This window comes from Melospiza melodia, chromosome 13 (assembly GCF_035770615.1).
Source record: "Melospiza melodia melodia isolate bMelMel2 chromosome 13, bMelMel2.pri, whole genome shotgun sequence".
In the NCBI taxonomy this organism is placed as follows: domain Eukaryota; kingdom Metazoa; phylum Chordata; class Aves; order Passeriformes; family Passerellidae; genus Melospiza; species Melospiza melodia.
The window spans coordinates 12115085-12124890 of record NC_086206.1 but is presented as its reverse complement, the minus strand read 5'-3'; the positions used below and the strand labels follow the sequence as shown (position 1 = coordinate 12124890).

The following is a 9806-nucleotide window of genomic DNA, read 5'->3' as shown; positions in this document are numbered from 1 at the left end:
AAAAGTCCACAAAGAACAAATATACCTTACTGGGAATTTGGCTGCTTTAAAAATACCACAGCAAATTGATCCAAAAGATCTTCAATTAATTCTTGCAAAATTTTAGGTATAAATTCATAGCAAACAATTTAATGTTCATTACTGCCCATGGATAATTTGGAATCTAGCAATAGTAGAAAACTATTGGCCTTGTATGAGGGTAGAGCAGCAAATTAGGTGTAGCTGTGCAGTGCAGTAAAGTGAGGCAAACATGCATGCAGAATGTGTTCATAATAAAGCCTCTATTAGTTAAATCTTTTATCTATCTTTCTCTTTTTTGCTTTTTCAAAAAAATAAATGCAAGATTTTGCACCTTTGCATGTGTGTTTCCCTTTTGACTGTTTCAGTTTCAGACTGGTACCTTTAATGACGTTAAGGATCTAGTGGCATGATCCTGCAGTCCTTGCTAGTTTGATTTCAGTGGAAGTTCTCCTTGATAAGAAATATGTAATCAGTTCTTTAGCTGCCTTTCAAGGGAGGAACCCCGTTACTATGTGTGAGCATTCTTTTGTGCAGCAGTGGTGCTACATAAATAATACATCATAATGTTTGCTATTAAATTATTCACAGAGTCATAAGTCTCCCCTATTCAGAATTTCCTTTATATAGTTTAAATAGGTTAAAGAAGTTATCATAAATAATGTCTCAGTCTGTGCCTACAGTGAATTTAGAAAATATTTTAAATATTTTTTCATTATTTGAAAGTAATCTGTTTCGAAGAACTTCCATGCTTCGTTTTAGTATGAACACTCTTCTTGAAGTACAGCAGACAGAAACAGAAGATGACATCTAAATTTGATGTCAACTACCATTCATTAAAAGTGAAAACTTTTAAGGAGTCTGAAAGTGAAGATGAACTTCAAATTCAGCTTAAAAACATCTTCAGATAAAGCTGTGCTCTAAAAAGTAGTGGAAATTATTTATGTTCATCAAATTACTTGCATCCAAACCACGATGCTTGACCTAAGTTACTATCTGTGAGTTAAGTTCTGAAATTATTTCCTTTATAGTCTATTTCTAGTTTGAAACCTGATAGAAGATATGCTAGTACTCGAGAGATGCTGTGTTTGACTGAAAATCCTGGGAAATAAATTGAAAAATGTCCATCAGTACATATGTAGTGTAGTGTGTGTTCTATAATTTTGCCACCAGAATACTTTATGGAAGACTCTTAATCCTCAGGTTTTCCAAGTCATGTATTTGTTATGATGAATGCACATAGCCAGAACTTAAAGGGATCCATAAATGTTGTATTTTGGACACTTTCATTAGCTTGCTTTCTTGGGAGTGTTGTAACTGCTATGTAGAACAGTCTGTATGAGTTGTTTTATTGCACAAGTAATCCTACAGGTTTTGTGTCATTTTTAATGTTTGTATCAGCAGAGAAGGAACTGTCAGTACAGGAATACTGGAGAAAAACCTGGACATTTGGGTGAAAATAAGGTCATCTTAGTTCGTCTTTGTAGCTTATATTTTTGAATTTTGATATTATTAGCAGCTTTTTCTGACAAATGTGATGACAGCCATGTGTTTTCTGACAAAACACATGGCTGTCATCCTGCTATGTACCCACGTAAAGACAGAGTTGAAATTCTTTAGGAGCTGTGTGATGCCAACAGGATTGGGCTCCCCCCAATCTCCTTGCTGCAGCACCATGTGATGTCAGCCTGCTGTTAGATTTCTGCCAACCTTTAAGAAAACATTCTTTATTTTGCTGCATGTTTAAGAAGTTCTTGTGATCGAAATAACTGTAGTTACCAAATAGTGAAGCAGCCACAGTTAATCATTAGTCCACCATCAATTAGGAAGGGAAGTGCTGGTTATGCTGAGTCCTATATCCACAAATATCCAGTCATATTTTAAAGCTGCTTTTGCAGCTTCACTGCAGTTTCTGTCTAACACTAGAGCTACATACAAGAGTTGAGTTCACATGCAGCACTCCTTGAGATGATTATTTTAATGTGGCTGCAATCAATGTTTTTTTTTCCATATTTAATTGGAGTTTGTTTGGGGATTCTTTCAGGAATGTAGAAATATGCCTTAAGGGACAAACTTGGCCTATGGATTATTAGACTAAACAAATTTTAAGCACAAAATTTATCTGCAATTAACTTGACTGCTTGTAATGAAAAGATGGCTGAAACCACAGCCTTGTGATTTGATGCCTATGGTACACAGTGTGCAAGGTAAAGCATAAGTTCTAAATAAAATCATTTTGCAAGCAGGTATCTTCAAATTAGTTAATAGCTCATAGTGCTTTCCAAAAATATCTTTAAAGCCATCCCAGACTGCATTTGTGAAAGAGGCATTTGCATGTTTGTGCTTTTTGTTGTGTGTTTTATTTAGTTGATTTTTTAATGAAAAAAGCTTATTTACTTGTCAGTTTTTAATGCTTTGGCATTTTTTACTGCATTGTTACTCTGGATTTAAACCAATTAGTTGTGTTACTTAAATCAATTAGATGTATGTAGATCTATTAGATAGTACTGCACATTCGTGCTCTTCTCTGCTTGGGGCTGTGTCTTGGACGTTGGTGCATTTGTGGTTGAGAACAATCAGCTGAAAAGCCTTTTGTTTATTTTGCCAGATAGAGGGCAAGTGACCCTGAGAAGTTTGGTGGTGATACATATTTTACTTGCTTGGTTTTCAGTTCTGAGTATGAATGGGTAAAAGTTTTCGAGCCACTAATCCAGTAAATACAATAGTCAGGACTCCTTAAGAGTAGTCTCAGTATTGAATCCATGTCCTACTCATATGGAAGCAAAGACAAGATGCAAGGGATGTGGTTTAATTAGACCTCAATTTTATTAGCGTAGCCATCTGGGATTTACTGGCATAAATTTGTACAGTGGAGGTCAAGATCCTTTCTTTAATCATTTCCTTCTGGGGTAAGTTGCTATCAGTGCCCCATTCCCACACAGCTGGTCCCCAGCCTGTTACTGGGACTCCACTCTGTGTGCTTTTAATCCAAATGATAAGGGGTCTGGAAGAGAGATTGTCTCTTTGGTGTAGTTCAGGCATTAACCCCAAAGATAATCCTTCGCTTTTTTAAGAGTCACTTTCTCCTAACTTAGTTATCCATTTCAGACTTTTAAAGCCAGCACGAAGATGATGTTTAAAGGAAGGATAGAGTTCATGTTCCTGATTTCTGCAGTTGTGGTAGAAGGCATAGAGCTAGGATCAGTTTGCTTATTAATTCATGTTATTGCCTCCAAAGGGATATTAGTTCCTTTTCTTTTTCTGACTTCTGTTAAGCTCTACTTCTGTGTGTCCAGGTTCTGTGGCAATTTTTTTTTTCCCCACTTTTTGGGCACTAAAGAAAATATTGCTTGAGCTATCTCAGTACAAGTTTAGCCTTATGCTTTACTTTGAGTAAAGTATTTGTTTTAGTGAAAAATACTACTTAATTTATGTTATTTCTGTATACAACCCCTATTTTTAAGTAATATCCAAATACCTGAGCAGATGTTCAGGGAGCAGAATATACCTACCTGAGAGGGAGAAGCCTGTGTAGATCATCATTTTCTATTCTACTGGTTTGTGACTTCATTTCTAGAAGAATGATCCTTCCCAACAATCTTGCTCAATTAACTGTGCCTTACCCATGAAATCTGAGAAGATCTCATTGTTCAACAGGAAGTTCTTTTTCATATACCTGGATGCAATGGACATTTCTTAGGCATATTTTATTCAAATAAATAAAGAAATTGTGATCAATGGAATGCACTAATAATTAATTAATTGCACATGCTTTCTCTAGCTCTTAAAATTGCAAGGATTGAAATGATCCAAATAAAAAGTAATTTTTCACTTCTGAATTTGAATAATTTGCTCCATAATATTAATATCTAAAACCTGTTTGAATCAAATGCCCTTTCATTCACTGTTGAAAAAATAGTTAATGTTGACTGTCAGAAGCTATGGAGTTTACATCTGTACATCATAAATTTCACTATCATCTGCTCCTTTTTCTACTTAAAAAGAAAAAAAGAAGTCCCCTGCTTAAAAAAGAAAGGAAAAAAAAAGGGCCTTTGAAGGCATCAGACCCTTTTGTTTGATGTGTGGAACAAGATTAATAAAAACGTGCCACTACATTAGCTTTTAAATAACTAGCATGAGACAGTGCTGCTGTCTATACTCACCACAACTTTAATTTATGTAGATAACATGTTTGAGACACATGATAGTTTTAGCTTTGAGTTAGGCCTGTTTCTTGGGGAAGATCTCAGATTTGTGACTGTGTTTATCTTTTGTGCAAGGACAATTAACTGGGTAATGCCAAAACACAATAGCATTTGATATTTTGAAGAATAAAAGGAAAATATTTCACGTATCCAGCTGGTTTACAGATGTGTAAGCTTTGTAGTCCATTCCCTTGCTCCAGCATGGCATTGTGACCGTATGTCCAATACGTCTAAAACTGATAAATACTGGAAGAGAAAATGCCTTTTCAAATGTTAAGGATTTTTTTTATTTTATAATAATTTATATTAATACTAATCATCATCAAATCTTGTAGTTGTAATTTTAGAATTTTAAGAATGTCTACATAAATATTAAATTATTTTCATGTAGTTGACACACCTGCAGCATGTTTGAGTCCAGGCCTTCAGGTGTTAAAAGTTGCTAAGACCCTTTTATTAGCAGAATTGGATATGTTTAAACTATAAGAGAGAATTAATAAAAATTATATTCTGCTGGCACCAAATACTTGAGATGATGGAAAAGTAAATGGAGAACAAATAATCTCTTAAAGTGTAGGATGGAAGTTTTTTCTGTCATGTCCTGTTTTATACAATAATGAAAGATGTTGATGTATTATTTAAAGCTGCTGTATCTTAATGTTTATCTACCTACATTCTGTAATGTCAATTATAGAAGAAGAAATTAATTTGGGCATTACACACTAAATCTGCCACATTTTTGGAATTGAAAAAGCTATTGTAGAAAGCTGATTTGCAAAATGAGTTCAACTTTTCAAAAGCTCATGATATATTTCTTTTTAAATTTGAAGCCTAAACGTTTGGGACAGTGTGGAAATTATCAAGTTTGTAAACAACTGATTGAGAAAAGCAGTTCTCTCTTAGCAATAGAATGTAAATTTCTCCAGTTTCAAGAGATATTTGGAATTTGGTCATTTCTCTACTTTTAACTCATAAACCAGTGTAAATGGAAAAAAAATATGCACAGTTCTTGATTTTCAGTCAATACTGAGTGCATGAAAACGAACCACTTCTCTCAAGCTGCTTCAAATGGAGGAAGGATTTTTAGTCTTAAGTTTCAGGCTTTTTTTAGAAGAGTGTAGGAGGCTATCCTAGTCAGATTGTGAAGAATGAACTGGGCTGTGTGGCCACTGAAAGAGACTCCTGATGATTTAAAGTGAGAGCTTTGACTTAAATATACCAATTTACCAAAAAAAGAGGTACCAGGCCACCCTCATTTTATCAGTCTTTCATAAAGTTAGGGAGATTTGGCTATTTTGTTCTCAGTGATTCAGTTTGAACTTGTGTTCTTAAGTTCATGGAAATTATTTTAAAAGGCTACTGTAAGTAATGATTTTCTTTATAAAAAGAACAGTTTTATGAAAATATCACTGAATGTGAAATTACAGCTCTTGCCTTCTTTTTCCCATATGTGTTTGGAGAACTGCATGTGCATATGGAGGATGGAATGATTGGCAGCTTGGAAATGGGAGAGTTCCTGTGAGTTGGGGAATCCCAACTGCAGTAGAGCTCTGTAAAGTGTCCTAGCCTTGTGAGCTGGAAGCACAAGGAATCCCTGTAACCTCTGACTGCTCTTACCCTTTAGCATTCTACATCACACCTGTGCCATTAGATTTTTGTTCCATTCCTTTTTCCCCATGTTGTTTCATTTCTACCTTTTGCTGTGCTTTGCCTTCTTCCCCTCTTTGGTGCAATACCTGCATCCTTTCTGCCAAAGCAGCTCTTCTGTCAGCAGCTCAAATCCAGTTTTTTAATAGGGTGAGCTATGGAAATTCCAGGGGAGACAGGTTTCGCAGGACTTTTTGGGTTCTTAAATAGAAAGCAATAAGTAAACTGTTCCATTTTAAATCATATGCAACTTTCTGGTAATTTACAACAAACATCGAGTGCTTTTGCCTCTTTCTTGGCAGCAGCTGAATGGAAACATGGGCTAAGGACTCAAACTGCTATTTGAAGACATTATTTCTAATATTCACAGTGAAAGTTGCATTTTGGAGAAGGATGAGTGTTTTTTGTGGCTCTTTTTTGTTATAAGAGAATGGATCCTATGGTTTTCCAATTTGAAATAATTTGAATCTTTGAAACATGTCTACTAAATGTGAATAACTGTAAAATCCAAAATTTCTAGTTTAGATGGCACATAACATAACTATTATAACTACTTTGTAGGAAATAGTATATTGAAAAAACTGAAGCTAACTTTATTCTCTCTGCAATCATTAAGCACTATCTATACACATATGTATTTAGCATAAATTTTCATACACTCATTTTATTAAACAGAAGGTTGACTTCTGTGCTCTGTTGTTTCAACTTTGAATATTATTCACATTGAAATTCTTAATGAATGAGGCTTTATTAAAGCATTTGTGGAATGTAGCTGCTATAGTGTTAACTAATACTCTGAAAATAGAGGTTCTATCAGCATTCTTAATTTAATATTAAAATTGGTTAAATGTGCCTTAATGTCATCCATTGAAATAAATGAAAATATAAAAAAATCAGAAGTGCCTTTTTAAAGTACTACTAGTAGGAAAAGAGAACTGAATGTATTAGGATTATGAACAATTATATATCTACAATTAAGGGTTAACAGAGCTGTGGCAAGCTCTGTGATTACCATAACTGTGGTCAACATTCATTTCTGCTTGCTGCTGCGGTGTTTTTTGGTCAACATGTCTAACCACCATAACCACAGCAAAATCTTTTAATTGCTGAACAGATGTATTTCTTGGTTGTTTTCATCAGGACTGAACTGAGGGTTTAATGTTGATGAGAGCACCAGGAGTGCCACCTTCCCCCAGCCATACCCTCAGTTACTCGGATCAAGAGTGTCTCCTGTTGACCACATTGAGAATATATGCGCTAAATACTGCCAGGGACACAGACCACTGCTGGAATAAGCTGTGTTGTAACATTCTACTAGGTATAATTTATTTTATTTTTTTCTGGATATTCCTTTCTTTTCATAGAGCCTAAAGAACTTAAAGACCAACCATGATGCTTAGGAAAAGGTGATGAACTGAATGAACAGCTTAAAGAGGGGAAGTTAAAATAGTTCCATCTTCAAAATAAATTGCAGTCAGTAGCTATTTCAAACAGAGGTTCAGAGGAAGTGAGGCTGTGGGCAGGAGCTAGAATCTTTTACTTTAGGTAGTGCATACAGATAAAGGAAAAATAAATGTTGGGGTACATTTCAATGGAGAAGATGTGGATAGACCTTTCAAACATATTTAGAAGAATGGTACTATATATTTTTTTATCGTATTCAAAACAAAAACTTCTGACCAAAATGCTGTTTGTATTTCATAGAACTGTGACCCACACCTGATCTGAACCACCAGTGTTTGGACTATATTTGAAGTTAAAACATAAGACATCATGTCAATTCCGATACTAAAAAAGTGGTTTATTAATAGAAAAAAAACATAATACTTGTTTATTGATCATGTATTGCTACTTTCTAGTATTCTTTGTACCTGATTTAATTAGAGTACAGTGTTGCATCTTACACAGCAGTTCAAATCAGTCACTTCTATTTCTATGTCTTGTGACTCTGAGAGACTTCTCTCATCACTAACAACTTGTCCAGATACAAGGCTAAACATAGATGGGGAATGCTTTCTTCCCCATTTTCTTCAATCTATAAGGAATAAAAATGTGAAAACCTACCTGATTTTTCTTGCATTTTGTAGCAATTTTTATTTAGTTTTACCACCTGCTTTACCTGTTGTAAATAAATGTATTTTACATGACCCAAGTTTACCTCACAGATATTTTTGCCAAACGTTTTAAATGTTGTAATGCATGGAGGGTAGATATTCTCTACTTAAATATCTCATGTCCTTAAACCAGGTCCTGCTGTAGTGAGTGTTTTGGAATCAAGGGTGTGTTGTTTCTATAATGTCACTAAAAATATTTTCTATGCAAAAGCCATGCCCTAGCTAATATTGATTCTCACTTACTAAAAGGGAATTTAAAAATAGAACACACTTTTATATTATTTTGCATAAGATGGAATGTGATTAGATTGTTGATCAACTGCAACATGCTACTCTCAGCTTCATCTAAACAGCATGGAAAAGACTTTGGGCTAATGTAAGTAAATCCATGTGGATTTATCTTATAAAGCTTCTGAGAGACAGTTGTATTAAAAGAACAAATAATAGCCTGACATGGCCTAAAATTATTTGCTATTTCTGTTCACACATTCATTGTAATTTCATTTTGTGCTGTGCATTACTTGAAACTTCTCTCTTCATTTTAATAGCAGGAAAGAATAAACAATCCAGAAAAAGAGAATGAACTCTTGAACAAAAACTATGATAAGCTGCATAAGGTAAGTTAGGATTTCTGCATACAGAGAATTTGCTTCTGGTCCTTTTTAAATAGATCTTAATATACTGTGTGCTGTAATGTGTGTATATATATTTTGTGCTTTTGCACACGTGTAACTCTGCTCAGGCTGCTGTTCATCATATGACTGAATATGGAAACTCTCAGGTGCTCTGCTGTATTTCATCAGCTCTGTTAAAAAACTTAACAGCTTAAAACTTTTTTTTCTACTTAGGAGGTGCAACAGTTGTATAATCACAAAATTTAGAGTTTTGTATGAAGAAGTTGGTCACTTGTCTCTCACTTTAGTTAACTGCTGGAGATTTCTCCAAAATTTGATCATGTCATAAATATTTCTGATGATGTTTTTGTTTATTCTCAATCATTTATTCAGAGAAATAATTCTTACTAATAAATCGACTTAACAATCTTGGCTTGAAATTTTCTGTTCTACTTACAAACATAATGGGATGATAAAAAGATATTTAACAAGAGAAATTGAAAATAAGCTTACATAATTGCAAATAATCTATACTATGGTGTTTCTTTCACTAAAATGATCTGTCTTTTCATATACTCTCATTTAAACCTTGATTCATCTTTCATCATTCCATGTTATTGCATAGATATCAATAAATTAGAAAGAGAAGGATTCTAAAGCCACCATTTAATGGTCAGCTTTTTTGGTTTCCTCTTTGAACAATGCAACTTTACTAGACCTTACCTGGGCTAGCAGTAGATAGGCCAGTGTCCACAGGTGCCACTTAATTAATAATTCTTTTTCAACTTTTAAGTGGAGGCAAAGGTGCATAAACCCATTCTTTGCTAAAGTTATTTTTGGGACATTTATTTGATGTTGATGGGGATTTTGCCAAAGCCAAGACTGCAGAACTGGATCTGAAAAATTTGCAAAGACCAAGTATGAATTTGTCAGTTGACTCTTATTATTTAGTCAGTATTCAAGAAAACAATTCGTTTGTATAAAAGGTTTGGAGGAATTGTTTTCATATGACCTTGTAATGCAAATCTCGCAATGCTTAAACTCCCTCCAAAGGAAATGGTGCCAGATGTGGTTGACCATTATAGTTACACAGATGGCTTCAACTCCAGTCAAATACAGTAAATATGAAAGAAATTCCGCATGAATTCAAGTAAATGTAATCTTAAAATTTGAAAGAAGAAAGCAACACACGTGGACTCAATTCAAAC

At 34.3% G+C, this 9806-nt stretch overlaps 1 long non-coding RNA gene across 4 annotated transcripts in view; it reads left to right on the top strand.

The window, feature by feature from the left end:
* Positions 1-678: 678 nt before the first annotated feature.
* Positions 679-9806, top strand: part of LOC134424206 (uncharacterized) — a 38342-nt gene continuing 29214 nt past the window's right edge. For 2 of the 4 annotated variants that reach the window (XR_010029364.1, XR_010029367.1), the window contains exons 1-3: positions 679-5741; positions 7011-7188; positions 8533-8601. This is a non-coding gene — a long non-coding RNA (uncharacterized LOC134424206). The remainder of the gene's footprint in view (positions 5742-7010; positions 7189-8532; positions 8602-9806) is intronic. The other 2 variants (XR_010029366.1, XR_010029365.1) reach the window with 1 other exon arrangement.